General features: G+C 34.4%; 1 protein-coding gene across 3 annotated transcripts in view; it reads right to left on the minus strand.

Annotated features, from left to right (window-relative positions):
* GABRA4 (gamma-aminobutyric acid type A receptor subunit alpha4) overlaps positions 1 to 15,259 on the minus strand; it is a 218,870-nt gene that overhangs the window by 8,104 nt on the left and 195,507 nt on the right. For 2 of the 3 annotated variants that reach the window (XR_012007084.1, XR_012007085.1), the window contains exon 10: positions 5,052 to 5,087. The exons of the other annotated variant lie outside the window; for it this stretch is intronic. The gene's annotated coding sequence lies outside the window, so the exon portion shown is untranslated. The remainder of the gene's footprint in view (positions 1 to 5,051; positions 5,088 to 15,259) is intronic. 3 annotated transcript variants of the gene reach the window in all.

Here is a 15,259-nt window from a genome sequence, read left to right on the forward strand (position 1 = left end):
ATTAATGATAAGGACTTGAACTTGGACAGTTCATCCAATTAAGTAAGGTCTCAAAATATGCCAGTCTCCTATTTCTGTAGTCATCATATTTCTGTATCTAACCCTCAGCTTTGCAGAGCCAGAACACAATTCTTTGGCACAGGACCTAAGGATGACAGCCTCTGAGGATCTACCTCGCGCCACTGGAGATCTCAAAACTTGATGTATAAACTAGACTGTGAAAATTAATTCTTTAACTTCAAAAGAAAAATATTCCATTCCAGCGAATGGAATACATCATGTATCTCTTAGCATTACTAGCTTGATGCTGATTTCAATCATAAGTGACCTTATTATCAATATTCACCAAAAGATGTGCCTATTTTGCTAGTTCTGTTTGATGTTAGTAGGTGTTGCTTTTAAAAAGGGCTTCAAAGTCATCTAAGTTTGGGAAATATGCAGATAACAAAGTCAAATTCTTCTTTATTGAAGTATTTTCTAAACCTCTATTGTGCTAATGGACATGTCTATTCTCTGAAAGGATGGTGCACGGTGCTTTCCAAACGAAGCTGGACATGCCATGCTTTTGTTTTTTCTGGAGTGGATCTCTGTTTTAGTGTTTTCCAGAACACATTTCAGGAGACAAAAAAAGAATGTCTCTGTGTTCTCAATGCTGTTACATCATTGTACTCATTTCTAATAGTCTAATAATTCCAGGAGGCATTTCACAAACAAAATTACTTCCTTGTGGGGACTCTTCACATACGACTGCAGGAGCACAGAGTGCATGGTAAGCCCAGGGTATCTTAACAACACTCACAGTAGCAATTAACTCTAGTCTTCATTATGTGATTCTAACTTCTGCAGTTTTAATATTTGTGTAGATGTTTCCCTCTTCTCCACATCTACCTTTATTCATTAAATGCTCTATGAATAGAAAGACTGCATGATGCTGCACTGGCCATTAGAGTTGCATCCATAAGCCCTCATTGCATACTCTTAAATTTTCAGTTAAATCTTGAAATGAAAATGTACAAGCCATCCCTGCAGTTAATCTAAGTATCTCACTGATATGTAAAAGTAAAAATTAAAATTTTTAACTTTTAGATGTTAAAGACATTTTGAAACTGAAAGACACATTTAACTGAATATTCTATTTTTCATGAAAACGGTTCTTAATCTCTAACCTGAAATTAGGCCAGTAAGGGTCTATTCAAGAAGTTAATTTGGATCAAATGATCCCAAATTCAGACTGGAATAATTAGCACTCCATAATAATCTTTTCTTCCTTGCTTCTGAAATCTCCAGATGTTTTATTTACGACTTGAACTATACTGTCCTCCTAAATTCTGCTCAAAATATATTTGTAAATAAAACCTTCACGAGTAAGGCTTTTGTTCTTGCCATCACCTGGAAACTCACGGAGCATTTGTGGAGAAATTCCATTTGATGAGAAGAGGACTTCATAGACTTAAAGTAGTACCTATGATCGCTTTCCAGGGTGTTTTTGCAGGCCAGTTCTCTCTTCTGGTATATTTCTTTTCTTTTCACTTTCATAAAATTTTGAATATGTTTTTAAAACTTTTAACAAAATGTTGGCACTTTACCTTTTTTTTTGTTCTTCCATTTAGGATCCATTATTTGGAAGTGAGAAAGACTTTGGCCAGAGGGGCTGACTCTGGTAAACTGATATTTTTTTCCCTTGTAAATGCCTCAAAAGAAACAGTGAGGCAGGATGCACTTTGCCAACCCTTGGGGCAGGGATCCTGCTTTAGTGAACTGCTATCTCATTTTAGTGTTTCTTTTAAGTTCCTGAGGGAAGGACACTAAAGAAGAGGTTACCCATCTAAACACATGCAACAGAAATTCAGAACACAGATTCTTGTTTTAAAATCCTAAGATTTCCAATTAGAATTCTAGTTTCAAAGAGGTTACTTTCAATTTCTCTCTCATTAATCTAATGGAGTCTAAAATGTCACAGACTAAAAATGACATTCTTAACTAAATTAGCATAATTTGACTATTTGGATATTTGTTAATTGGAAAGGTAAAATTTCTATGCAAATAGGCCATAATTTTGATTACACATACAATTTATATAGCTTACAACCACTGGTGATGATGGAACTGTGGATTTCTTTATAAATGTATTTTGTCACATTTATTAATCTGAATCATAAGATCTAAGTGACAAAGACATCATTAAATTGTCCTTGAATATCTGTAGTAATCATCTGGTCACTGGACATTCAGGAGTTGATATAAACACATGTTGAAGAACATGGATAGAAATAGGAGGCTAGGGAGGGGATAGTAAATACATAACTCTAGCTACTCCTTTCCTAGATTCATACTCTATTTGAAGGAGAGGTGGAGAACCAAACTCATGAGTGAATTTTTCTAATGCAAACTCATTTTGAAAAAGGCACAAAGGTCTAGATATAGAAATAGGTGAGGGACCGGAATCCTTTCCCTTCTTAGAATCAGGACATTGACTGAGAACAGAAGATGGATAGCTTCCTAAGAGCAATAGGATGCTGTTAACAGAAGAAGATGGAATACATACTGAATGAGAAATAAATAAGTAAATAAACAAATAGACCACTACACTGGAAAAAAAAATTTTGATCCAATCACAGGTCCATCAGGGGTAGAGGGTAAAAACACAGAGATTCATTCCTTAAACTACGGGGTTTCAGTATATGATATTCTCTCTAGTCTCTTCTATTTCTAACATTTTGTTTCTATATTAAAAGCTTCAAATAAATGTGCTGCACAGGCCCAGAAAAGTCAAGAGTTAGGAGGAATTACAACTGTGTGAGAATGGGCACATAAATACTCTTCTATTTATTTCTACTCTTCTGGAAGTTGCCCTTTTGAATTTTTTGCATAAGGAAAAGGTCCTCTAGAAAACCTGAATAATACTGAGGTTATTTTATTGCTTAACATGATTCAATTGAGCTTCTCTTATGTGACTATAGCCTGCTAAACACCAGAGTTACAAAAAGGATAAAAATGTCCCATTCTTTCAGGAATATTCAGATATTGGAAGAGACAGATAATCATAAGGTTTCAATATGAAAAGTGTTATAACAGACATGATCACGATATTATGTCATCAAAAATAAGAGGTACCTTTCTCATCTAAAGAGCTCATGAAGAACCTCCTGAATTAATGGTGGATGAGCTAAATTCTTGAATAGGCTTAACCAGATGAAAAGAAAGGAAGTGGAGACATTTAATAATGGCTTTTCTTCAACTACCAAGACTAAAACTTAGTTTTCAAATATTTCTCCTCTAAGGTGGCCTACAAGTCCAACTATACATAAATCAAGAGAATCTCCTTTAATGTCCAATTCAAAACAACAGCACATGTAACAGTGGCACATAAGCAGCACACTGAAATAAAACGTCTTCTGGCTTTCTGCCAATTCTATAATACATTTTCATCTTATTTAAGATCATATTGTAATCCTTATAAAAATTTGCTTTTAATGTTACTACAAAATGATAGAAGCCTGAAAGACTTCTTTAAAAACAAATGTAGGCAATTCATAAGATACAAAATAATCAGAGTTAAGATAGTCATAATCCAATTGTGTTCAGAATTAATAATATCCAAGGTGGAGCCATTTCCTGCATTTTTGTCTGAGTTCATGATGTTGCAAGATCACCTATTAACTTTATAATTTACACTAAGGAGACAGAATAACTAAGAAAGTTTTGGAATTAATACTGGGAAATAAATAGTAGCCATGCTTCATAAAGGACTGAATTTAAGCCTTAAGTATGCCTTACAACCAATGTCTCATGTTATCAAAGAAACTACAAATGATAATTGTCAAAATACTGGCAAAGTCCAAAAATACTGATACAATATCCAGCAGCTGGATAATTCTGGGAATTCCCTACATATAACATTTATTTGACTGTAGAAGATAGTCCCATAACAACAATGACAACACTTTAAGCCACAACAGCAGTTTATACTGTGTGAACTGTACACAGTGTGGAAGTGTATGGAAGGATACTGCCATATGGCAAAAGGAATCCAAGGAGATTGGGAAGATGATGGAGTAAGAGGACCCTAAACTCACCTTATCCCATGGATACAACTAGATAAACTCATATCAGTGTAAATAACCCAGAAAACCAACTCAAGACTGTGACAGAACAAATTCCTCAACTAAAGGTAGAGATGAGGCCATAGTAAAAAGATAGGAAGGGTGGGGATGCTGGGGGAGCAAAATGGACCCTAGCAGTCCACAGAAGAAAGGGAGCCACTGGCATGGAGAAGGGCAAGAAACAGACTATCATCCCAGGGAGCCCATAACATTGGGCTTTGAAAGCAAGACTGAATTTTGTGAGTTCTTATAACCAGTGGGATATAAAGCCTGGAACTTTAAAAATCATGGGGTTCAGCTTTGGGAGAGTCCTGAGGGCAACAGGAAGCTGAGTTCCCACCCTTAAAGATATAGTATGACAAAAAGCCCTGGGAGACACGACGTAGAAGGAGCAATTTGAAAAACACCTAGCACATGTGGCAGAGAGAGCTATTTACTCATCTCAGAGCCTGTCCTAGAGACTAGGGAGCTGGAAGGATCCATTTCTCTCCCCTCTCCTCAGTATGAACACAGGGCCACATGATGGGTAACAGGGGACATGCTGCACTGCAGGACACCGTAGAACCTCTTCTTCATAAGGCCATTACTTTCAAGAACAGGAGACACAGCTGACTTCCTAACACAGAGAGACAAAATGAAGAGACAGAAGAATGTCCCAAAGGAAAAATAGGACAAAACCATAGCAAGAGACCTAAGCAAACAGATATAAGCAATATGCCTGACAGAAAATTTAAAGTAAAGATCAGGGATCCCTGGGTGGCTCAGCGGTTTGGTGCCTGCCTTTGGCCCAGGGCGCGATCCTGGAGTCCCGGGATCAAGTCCCATGTTAGGCTCCTGTCATGGAGCCTGCTTCTTCCTCTGCCTGTACCTCTGTCTCTCTCTCTCTATGTCTATTGTGAATAAATAAATAAAATCTTTAAAAAAAATAAAGATCATAAAGATACTCACTAGACTTGAGGAAAGAGTGGAGGACTCAATGAGACCCTTAAGAAAGAGATAAAAAATAATCCATCAGAGATAAAGAATGTAATAAATGAAATTGAAACTATACTAGCTAGAATAAATAGCAGACTAGAGGAAGCAGAGGAATGAATTAATAATCTGGAAGACAGAATAACAGAAAATAATCAAGCTGAGTGCTGAAAGAAAAGAATTAGGTAAAAAGAGAATAGACTTAGGGAATCCAGTGACTACATCATTATACTAGCATAATAACATTTGTATTTATAGGGATATGGGAAGAAAAACAGAGAACAAAGGGAGCAGAAAATTTATTTGAAGAAATAATAGTTGAAAACTTCCCAAAATCTGGGGAAAGAAATAGATATCCAGACCCAGAAGGCACAGAGATTCCCCCAATAACATCAACCCAGTGAGGTCCATACCAAGACACATAGTAATTAAAATGGCAAAAATGAGTGATAGAGAATTTTAAAAGCAGCAAGAGAAAAGCAGGTAGTTACATATAAGGAAAACCCCATAAAGCTATCAGTGGCTTTTTCAGTAGAGACTCGGCAAGCCAGAAGGGAATGCCATGATATATCCAAAATTCTAAAAGGAAAAAATGTGCAGCCAAGAATACTCCGTTTATCATTCAGAACACAAGGAGAGATAAAGAGTTTCTCAGGCAAACAAAAGCTAAAGGAGTTCACGACCACTAACCCAGCCCAAGAATAAATGTTAAAGGGGACTTTTTGAGTAGAAAGGAATGACCACTAGTAAGAGTATGAAAAGTAGGAAACACAAAAGCAGTAAAAATAAGTGTATCTGTTAAAATCAGTCAAGGGATTCACAAAATAAAAAGGATGTAAATTAGGACACCATATGTGTAAAGCATGAGGAGGAGAGGAGTAAAGAATGGATTCAAGCTTAAATCACAATCAACTTAATATAAACTGCTATATGCAGATGTTACATACAAACCTAATGGTAACTGCAAGTCAAAATCCAGTAATAGATACAATAGTAATATAATAAGGAAAAATAATCCAAATATAATACTAAAGAAAGCCGGCAAACCATGAAAGAGAGCAAGAGAAGGATCAAATAAAAATATAAAACAACTGCAGAACAAGTACAAAATGATAAAAAAGTCTTATCTATCAAAATTACTGTGAATATAAAGAAGCTAAATGCTCCAATCAAAGGACACAGGGTAACAGAACAGATAAATAAACAAGACCAGCATGCTGCCTATAAGACTCATTTCAGACCTGAACAGACCTGCATATTGAAAATGAGGGGATGAAGAAACATATACCATGTAAGTGGATGTCAAAGGAAAGCAAGGGTACTAATGCTTAAGACAAAATAGACTTTAAACCAAGGACTGTAACAAGAGACAAAGATGGACATTGTATAATCATAAAGGGGACAATCCACAAAGAAGATATAATAGTTATAAATATTTATGGATCCAATCAACAGTAATATAGTAATAGTAGGGGACTTCAACACCCCACTTATACCAATAGACAGATCATCCAAACAGAAAATCAACCAGAAAACTGTAGCTTTGAATGATACACTGGACCAGATGGATTCAACAGACAACTAAAACAATCTATCCCAAAACAGTAAAATACATATTTTTCAATGCACAAGAAACATTCTCCAGAGTAAACTACATATTAGGACACAAAACAAGCCTCAAAAAATTTAAAAAGATGAAGTCACACCGTGTGTATTTTTCTGACCACAGCACTATGGAACTAGAAATCAACCACAAGAAAAAATCTGAAGAGAGTACAAATACATGGAGGTTAAAAAGCATGCTACTAAAAACAATGAATGGGTCAATCAAAGAGTCAAAAATAAATTAAAAACTACATGGAAAGAAATGAAAATGAAAACACAATGATCCAAAATCTCTGGGACAAAGCAAAAGTAGTTCTAAGAGGGAAATTTAGTGCAATACAGGCCTATCTCAAAAAGCAAGCAAAATCACAAATAAACAACCTAATCTTATACCAAAAGGTGTGAGAAAAATAACAAACAAAACTGTAAAATTAGCAAAAGAAGAAAATAATAAAGATAATAGTAGAAATAAATAAATAGAAACTAAAACAATAGTAGAGATCTGGGTCTTTGAATAAATAGACAAAATTGATAAACCTTTAGCCAAGTCATCAAAAAAAAAAAAAAGAAAGAAAGAAAGAAAGAAAGAAAGAAAGAAAGAAAGAAAGAAGAAAAATGAGGACTAAATCAGAAACAAAAAAGGAGAAATAACAAACACCACAGAAAAACAAATAATTGTAAGAAAATATTATGAAAAACTATATGCCAACAAATTGGGACAACCTAGAAGAAATGGATAAACTCCTAGAAACACATAACCAACCAAAATAAGCTGAAGAATAGAAAATTTGAATAGACTGATTACCAGCAATAAAACTGAATCAATAATCAAAACACTCCCAACAAACAAAAGTCCAGGAATGGCTTCACAGGGGAAGTCGACCAAATATTTAAAGAAGAGTTCAAAAAAAAAAAAAAAAAAAAAAAAAAAGAAGAGTTCATACCCATTCTTCTCATACTTTTCCAAAAAATAGAAGGAAAATTTCAAAATTCATTCTGAGTCCAGCACTACCCTGATACCAATACCAGATAGACACCACAAAAAAATGAGAACTACAAGCCAATCTCTGATGAACACAGATGCAAAATTCCTCAACAAAATATTAGCAAATGGAATCCAACAATACATTTAAAAAATCATTCACTACAATCAAGTGGGATTTATCCCCAGGATACAAGGCTGGTTCAATTCATAAATCAATCAATATGATACATCCCATCAATAAGAGGAAGGATAAAAACAATATTTCAATAGATGCAAAAAAGCATTTGAAAAAAGTACAACATCTATTCATGATAAAAACTTTCAACAAAGTAGGTCAAGGGGGAATATACCTCAACATAATAAAGTCCTTATTTGAAAAACCCACAGCTAACATTGGAGTCAATGCAGGAAAACTGAAAGCTTTTCCCCTTATGGTCAGGAATAAGACAAGGATGTCCACTTTCACCACTTTTTTCCAACATAGTACTGGAAGACCTAGCCACAGCAATGAGAAAACAAAAAGAAATAAAAGACATCCACATTGGTAAAGAGCAAATAAAACTTTTATTATTTGCAGATGTCATGATACTATCTATAGAATATCAAAAGATTCTACCCAAAAACAAAACAAAACAAAACAAAACGCTAGAACTGATACACAAATTCAGTAAGGTGAGAGGGATACATCAATATACAGCAAATGGTTGCATTTCTATATACTAATAATGAGGCAGCAGAAAAAAACCTTAAGAAAATAATCTCATTTATAATTGAACAAAAAATAACAAAATACATAGGAATAAACTTAACCAAAGAGTTGTAAAAGATCTGTACTCTAAAAATTATTAAACACTGAAGAAAGAAATAAAGACAACAACAAAGAAATGGAAAAACATCCCATGTTCATGAATTGGAAGAACAAATATTGTTAAAACGTCTATATTACTCAAAGCAATCTACACATTTAATACAATCCCTATCAAACTACCAACAGCATTTTTCACAGAACCAGAAAAAACACAATCCTAAAATTTGAATGGAACCACAAAACACTGAATAGCCAAAGAAATCTTGAAGAAGAAAAACACAACTAGAGATGTATCACAATTCCAGACTTCAGGATCACTACAAAGCTTCAGTAATCAAAGCAGTATGGTACTGATACAAAAATAGACACACAGATCAATGGAACAGAATAGAAAGTGCAAAATAAACCCCAATCTATATAATCAATTAATCTTCAACAAAGGAGGAAAGAATACCCAATGGGAAAAGTCAGTCTCTTCAACAAATGGTGTTGGGAAAACTGGATAGCAACATGCAAAAGAATGAAAATGGACCACTTTCTTAAATCATACACAAAAATAAACTCAAAATAGACTACAAACCTAAACGTGAGACCTGAAACCACAAAAATCTTAAAAGAGAGCACAGACAGTAATTTATCTGACATCAGCCCTAGCAACATCTTTCTAGATAGATTTCCTGAGGCAAAAGAAACATAAGTAAAAATAAACTGTTGGGACTACATAAAAAGAAAAAGCTTCTGCACAGTAAAGGAAACAACAAAACTAAAATGCGACCTACCGAATGGGAGAAGATATTTGCAATGATATATCCAATAAAGGGTTAGTATCTAAAATATGTAAAGAACTTATAAAACTCAAAAAAACCCCACAAATAATCCAAATAATCCAATTAAAAATGGGCAGAAGATACAGACATTTCTCCAAAGAAGACCTACAGATGGCCAACAGATACATGAAAAAGATGTTCAACATCACTCATCAGAGAAATGCCAATCAAAACCACAATGAGATATCACCTCACACCTGTCAGAATGGCTAAAATAAAAAACTAAAGAAACTAAAGAAACAAGTGTTGGTGAAGATGTGGGGGAAAAAATGAATCCTTAAAAAAAAAGAAAAAATGAATCCTTGTGCACACACACACACACAGTAGAATATTATTCAGCTATAAAAAGAGTGAAATATTGTCATTTGCAATGACGTAGATGGATCTAGAGAGCATCTGCTAAGCAAAATAAGCCCCTCAGAGAAGGATTAATACCCTAAGATTTTGTTCATATGTAGAATTTAAGCATTGCCTTTTGCAATGGCATGCATAGAGCTAGAGAGTATCGTGCTAAGGAAAGTCAGTCAGTCAGAGAAAGTACTGTATTATTTCACTCATATGTGGAATTTAGGAAAACGTAACGGAAAAACATAGAGGGGGGAAAAAAGAAAGAAGTAAAGCATAAAACAAATGTAACTCTTAACTACAAAAAACACACTGAGGGGCTGCTGGAGGGGAGGTAGGTGGGGGAATGGGTTAAATGGGTGATAGGTATTAAGGAGGGCACATGTTGTGAGGATCACTGGGTGCTGTATCTAAGTGATGAATCACTAAATTCTACATCTGAAACTAACATTACACTGTATGTTAACTAACTGGCATTTAAACAAAATTGGAGGGGGGAAATGAACAAAGGGAAAAAAGAGAGATAAACCAAAAAACAGACTCTTAACTATAGGGAACAGATAGATGGTTACCAGAAGGGAGGTAGGTTGGGTGAAATAGATCATGGGGACTAAAAGTACTCATTTTAATAAGCAGTGAATAAATATATGGAACTGTTGAATCACTGAAGTGTAAAGTTGAAATTAATATAATATTGTAGGTTAACTATTCTGGAGTTAAAATTTTGTAAATAAATAAAAGTTAAAAAAAAATAAAAATAATTAACTAATTTTTAAAAAGAAAGAAAAGGGATTCTGGTTTCAAACAACTACAAAATGAACCCTGGCCACCTCCTCAGCTTCCATGCATTCTTCTTACACTCCATTCAGTTTCCAGGCCATCATTTTATATAGGTAATACAAAGGTCATTTATGTCCTCTCGGTCCCTAAAGTGGACATGTTAAATCACTTGTCTTGACTTTTCAGCTAAAATAGCACCAATGATGCATCCTCCTCTAGAAATCTCTTCCATTTAGCTTCTATGCTACTCCCTTAACTTTCTATCTCTATGGCTATTTCTTCTTTACAAACTCATTCTCCTCTAATAGGTTCTTAACGTAGAAGTTTCTAATGGCTCAGCTACAGGTTCCCTTATATTTTCACTTTATATGCTCTCTAGCTTTTCCTAGCCATGCTAATAAACTTAATTATCATGGGCAATTAGAATAGATAACTCTCAAATTTTATCTCCTAATATAAATCATTTTCTTCATTCAAGGGCACTACATGAAAATGCCTTCATAACATCTCTTAAAAGAATTCAAATTCTAAGAAACTCAAAGAAAAAAAGATCATTTGATGTACGCAAAATTAATAGGCTAATGGTATACAATCATGCTCTTCTATTTCTAATCCAGCAAATACCAGCTCCACCTATCTAGTTAAGCAAGTGAAATTTAGAAATCATTCTTGCTTAGATACCTTCAATTCCCCAGGAATATTTAATACATCACTGGATTCTTTTTCATCTTAAAAACATCTTAAATCTGCTGACCTCTCTCCATCCAAAGTGTCTCCACGATGGCCCAACTTTTCTTCATTGCTTTCCTTAAATGTTGTTTCCATAGTACCACCCTGCCATCCTCTAGCCCTCATCTATTCTCCCAACTGCTCACAAGTGATTTTTTTTTTTGTATTTGCCCTCCAACGGGTTTACTAAGGTATAATTCACATACGACATTGTGTAAATTCAAGGTGTATAACGTGATGATTTAATAATGGATACTTTGAAGTGACTACCACAATCAAGTTTAAGCACATCCATTACCTCACACAGTTATCATTTTGAGTGGTGTGTAGAATATAGGGTGCATGGTAAGAACAGTATTGCTCGATATAATTACTATGGTATACATTAGAAACCTAGAACTTACTAACTAGAAGTTTGTACCCTTTGACCAACATCTCCCCATTTCCCCTACCCTCTAGTCCCTGGCAACCACTACTTTACTGTTTCCAGAGTGCAGTTTTTTATATATTCCACATATAAATGAGCTTATATGGTATATGTCTTTCTCCATCTGACTTATTTAACATAACATCTTCCAGGTTCATTCAGGTTGTCACAAATGACAAGATTTACTTTTTTGTTATGGCTGAGTAATTTTAGTTACAGATATTATATTTTCTTCTTTATCCATCTATTTGTCACAAATGATAACTTTTTTCCAAGTTTCATGAATAATGTTGCAGTGAACGTGGGAGTGCAAATACCTCGAGATACTGCCTTCATTTCCTTCGGATATATACACAGAAGTAGGATTCCTGGGTCAAATAGTAGTTCTACTTTTAATTGTCTGAGGAACCTCTATATTTCTTTCCATAATAGCTACCCTAGCTTACATTCCCACAAGCAATGCACACCCTTGTCAACACTTGTTATCTTGTCTTTTGGTAACAGCCATCTTAACAACTGTGGTTTTCATTTACATTTCACATTAGTGATATTGAAGTACCTCTTTCATGTTGGCCATGTTCATGACCTGTTACCCATTTGGATGTATTCTTTAGAAAAATGTCATCTATTCAGGTCCTCTGCCCATTTTTTAATGTTATTTCATTTTTTCCTATTGAGTTGTATACTTTCCTTATATATTTTGGATATTAATTCCTTATCAGATATATGTTTTTAAAATATTTTCTCCCATTCTGTAGGTTGACTCTTCATTTTGTTAATTGTTTCCTTTATGGTGCAGAAGCTTTTCTGTTTAATGTAGTCTGACATGTTTATTTCTACTCAAATCCATAAATAATTGCTAAGACTAAGACCAATGTCTAAGAGCTTTTTACCTGTGTTTTCTTCTATGAGTTTTTAGTTTCAGGTCTTATATTTGAATCTTTAATGCATTTCAAGTAAATTTTTGTGAGTGGTGTAAGACAGGGCTCCAATATTACTCTTTAGTATGTGACTATTCAGTTTTCCCAGTACCATTTATTGAAAAGACTATTTTTTCCCTATTGTCTGCTCTTGGTGCCCTTCTCAAAGACTAGGTGACTATGTGTATGGGTATATTCCTAGGCTTTCTATTTAGTCCCATTGGTACACACACACACACACACACACACACACACACACACCTGTTTTCATTCAGTTCCCTGCTATTTTTACTACTATATCTTTGTAATATAGTTTTAAATCAGGAAGCATAAAGCCTCCATCTTTGTTCTTCTCTCAAGATCACTTGGCTAATTATGGTCTATGGTGGCTTAATCTGAAGTTTAAAGTTGCTTTTATCTATCTGTGTAAAAATTTGGTAAGGATTGCATTGAATCTGTAAGAACACCTTGATAGCATGGACAATTTAACAATATTAATTCTTCCAAGCCATAAACAAAGGATATATTTCCATTTATGTGTGTCTTCTTCAATTTCTTTCATCAAAGTCTTATAGTTTTTGTTGTCTTTAACTTCCTCAGTTAAATTTACTTCTAAAAACTTTCATGTTTTTGATGCTATTGTAAAGAAGATTGTTTTCATAACTTTTCTTCTCAAACGTTAATGTTAGTGCACAGAAATGAAAATGATTTTTGTATCTTGATTCTGTATACCATAAATTTACTGAATTCATTCTAACAGTTTTCTGGTAGACTCTTTAAGGTTTTCTGTCTATATAATTCTGTCATTTGCAAATGGAGATAATTTTATTTCTTCCTTTCTCACTTGAACGTCTTTCATTTCTTTTTCTTGCCTGATTGCTCTATGACTTTTAGTACTATATTGAACAGGAATGGTGAAAGTTAGCACTCCTATATTATTTACAATCTTAGAGGAGAAACTCAACCTCTTAATGTTGAGTATGTTAGCTGTGGGTTTGTCATGTATGGCCTTTATTATTCTGAGGCATATTCCTTCTATACCCAATTTATTAATTTTTTTCTTTAATCATGAAAGGATGCTGAATTCTGTCAAATGCTTTTTCTAAATCTATTGAGATGACAATATGATTTTTATCCTTCATTTTGTTAATGTGATTTATTGCATTTGTTGATTTATGTTGAATCATTCTTTACAACTGATGTTCTATATGCAGAAACATGACTATCACATCTACACTGAAAAACCTTTGTTACACTCTGATGATTTACTTTAAAAATATTTCAATATAGGGACACCTGGGTGGCTCAGCAGTTGAGGGTTTGCCTTCAGCTCAGGGCGTGATCCCAGGTCTGACAATCAAGTCCCATGTTGGGCTCCCTGTAAGGAGCCTGCTTCTCTCTCTGTCTGTATCTCTGCCTCTCAATATGTGTCTCTCATGAACAAATAAAATCTTTTAAAAAAGTTTTTTTCAATATAAACAGTATGATATTTGTGTGAATAAATTAACCTTAGTTTTCATTTAAGGAGTTGTTAGATAGAATTTATAGTACACTAACCAGACATCCACACTTCAGGAATGATTACATATACACCTGAAACCTAACTATGAAAATGTACATCAGAGGGTTTGTTAATTAACCTAAGGGATGCCAGAAATAATTTTTTATTGATGACTATTTTTCAAAATACATGGTTAACTATAAATGGTTTATCAGGCCTAATGCTGTTGCATGAATAAAGACTGAGAATCTGCTAAGCATAGCAGCCTGATGCACTGGGAATAGCCCTTTGATAGAATTCTATTTATCTGAAGTTTTCCCCACTTTATACAGAATTATATTACTAATTCAACTATCTGACTGGCTGCTTCTGTCATTAGAAAGAATTGTTTTATTTAAGAAGTATGTTAAAGTGCCTTAGGACAGTGCCGGAACCTATGCTCTTGTGCTATTTAATTTCACATATTTAACAAAATACATCTATTAATTTCTTTCACCATAAATACCATCTAATATAAAGGCCCATTATGCACAGAACGTCCTTAAAGTATTAGAGTGTACAAATATTTACCCAAATGACCTGACAAATGGTTGAAAAGCCAAATTGTTTTAGTCAGGACATAGTACCACACAAAAGCTTCTTTTCTTTTTGTTTAAAGGAACAAAATTAAATCACCTGTACCTATATATTTAATAAGCTGCCTTTAGTGGTCACTTAATCACTAGACATTGGAATATACTGCTTTTAAGATAAAGACTAACATTTTTGAAATGACTGCCCAGGTTGTTTGGGCTGCCGTTAAAAAAAAAAAAATGGCATTGACTACATGGTTTAAACAACAGAATTTTATTTTCTCACAGTTCTGAGGCTAAAAAATTCATGATCAAAATCTGGCATGGTTCACATTCTGGTGAGCACTCTCTTCCTGGCTTGGAAATGGCTACCTCTTTGTTGTCTTCACATGTAGGAAAATGACCAAACTCAGAGTCTTCTTTCTGTCCTTATATGGGCACCAGTCCTAATATATGAGATACCCACCCATATGACTGATTTAACCTTCATCATCTCAACTTGACCTATTTTCAAAAACAGTCACAATGGGAACAAGGGCTTCCACATATGAATTTTGGAGATACAGTAACATTTAGTACATAACAAGGCTTTTATTAGAAGGCTATTACTGAGGCACTTGGGTGTCTCAGTGGTTGAGCATCTACCTTCGGCTCAGGGTGTGGATCCCGGGGTCCTGGGATCGAG

This window comes from Canis lupus, chromosome 14 (genome assembly GCF_048164855.1).
Source record: "Canis lupus baileyi chromosome 14, mCanLup2.hap1, whole genome shotgun sequence".
Taxonomy (NCBI): Eukaryota; Metazoa; Chordata; class Mammalia; order Carnivora; family Canidae; genus Canis; species Canis lupus.